Source organism: Octopus sinensis, unplaced genomic scaffold (genome assembly GCF_006345805.1).
Source record: "Octopus sinensis unplaced genomic scaffold, ASM634580v1 Contig17305, whole genome shotgun sequence".
NCBI lineage: Eukaryota > Metazoa > Mollusca > Cephalopoda > Octopoda > Octopodidae > Octopus > Octopus sinensis.
Window position 1 is genome coordinate 41,955 of NW_021834957.1, and position 1,809 is coordinate 43,763.

The 1,809-nt window shown below is 37.5% G+C and overlaps 1 non-coding gene across 1 annotated transcript; it reads right to left on the reverse strand.

Moving 5' to 3' along the window:
• Positions 1 to 425: 425 nt before the first annotated feature.
• LOC115231072 lies at positions 426 to 544 on the reverse strand. Its single transcript, XR_003883486.1, has one exon. It is a non-coding gene; the product is annotated as a 5S ribosomal RNA (ribosomal RNA).
• Between the last annotated feature and the right edge of the window lie 1,265 nt (positions 545 to 1,809).

The following is a 1,809-nucleotide window of genomic DNA, read 5'->3' on the forward strand; positions in this document are numbered from 1 at the left end:
GTTAATCGACCTATGAGCTCTAGATCTCAGGTGGGAACTTACTTACTCTTTACTCTTTTACTTGTTTCAGTCATTTGACTGCTGAAGCACCGCCTTTAGTCGAGAAAATAGACCCTAGGACTTATTCCTTGTAAGCCTAGTACTTATTCTATTGTACTCTTTTGACGAACTGCTAAGTTACGGGGACGTAAATACACCAGCATCGGTTGTCAAGTAATATTGGGGATAAACATCACACATACATATACATATATACGACGGGCTTCTTTCAGTTTTTTCTACCAAATCCCTCACAAGGCTTTGGTCGACCCGATGCTATAGTAGAAACCTTGCGTAGGTGCCACGCAGTGGGACTGAACCCGGACCCATGTGGTTGGTAAGCAAGCTTACTTACCACACAGCCCCTCCTGCGCCTAGATAAAAGACGTTTGCAGCACCTAGGTTTCTCAAGCGATCACCCATCTAAGTACTAACTAGGCTCAACTTTGCTTAACTTCGGTGATCGGACGAGAACCGTTGTTTACAAAGTAATATGGCCGTAAACGTATTTAGAATCTACCACATGCTCTTATTGTGTTAGCGAAATATCTAAATTTTACAATAGCATCATATCTCTTTTTTGCTGTGTTACATTCATTTGTCGGCACTTGCAAATATAGAATGATTTTCTTCAATGCAAATATATTATACAGCTGATTACTGTCTATCTTCTTAAAATATCAAAGGACCCGCCAGACTATGTAGTTCTCTACTCATAAAATAACAAAGAAATCAGTAGATTACATAGTTTTGTAGCTACGAAATGAAAAGGCGCACTCATCAGTGTAAGGTTAAGAAGCGTACTTTTGAAAGACGTCGTTTGGTTACAGAGCTACTGCGCGACACTTGAAGCAAGTATCTTCTGATATAGAATATAGCCCCGGGATAAAGGCTGACTTCTTAGTGAATATAGGAGAGAGAAACTGTGTGGAAGCCCCTACAGAGGGTGGCTTTGGATACAAAAATATACTGGAGCATCAGTTAATTATCATTTTATTCATCATATTCCTTTTTCAGTTTCACGCATTTATTGCAGCTGTACGTCAGTTTTTCTAAGCCCTGTAAAAGAGCTCGGAAGTTTGGGCCTCCAGCCAGACCTTTCGCGAGACCCTTAAAGCCAAGAACTTTTCAGCCCCCTTTGTACACATACACACACACCACACACACACAAACACACACACATATATAATATATTATATATATATATATATATATAGTGTAATAAATAAAATATATGCATACATACAACCATATATGTACGTACGACCATCTACATATGTATATATATACATGTCATATATAAATATATTATACGTACAGGATCACAGGAAGACGAAAAAATCAACAGAACGAAAACGGAGAAGACATTTTGTTACAACAGAAGGACATATATATATACAAAATTGGACAAGAATGAAAAACATCCGGACAGCTAGGTGATACAAAAATGGGACAAGAAAACATCCAGATGGACGATACAAAGAAAACAGGGACGGTTCATTCGAAGTTTTCTTTTCTCAGTCAAGCACCTGATTATCCTCGCGATTTCGGCTGATTATACTTGAGATTGCTCCAATCTGGCCAGCCTAAATGGTCTGAAAGCTTTCACACCCTTGGACATTTTATCTCATTCTGTTAATATATTTACATATATCTATCTATATATATATATATATATATATATATATATTTATAAATTAAGGTATCTACAAGATACCACCATGCTGAAAATAGCAGCATGATCTGACTCTAAAACCACTTTACTTGTCC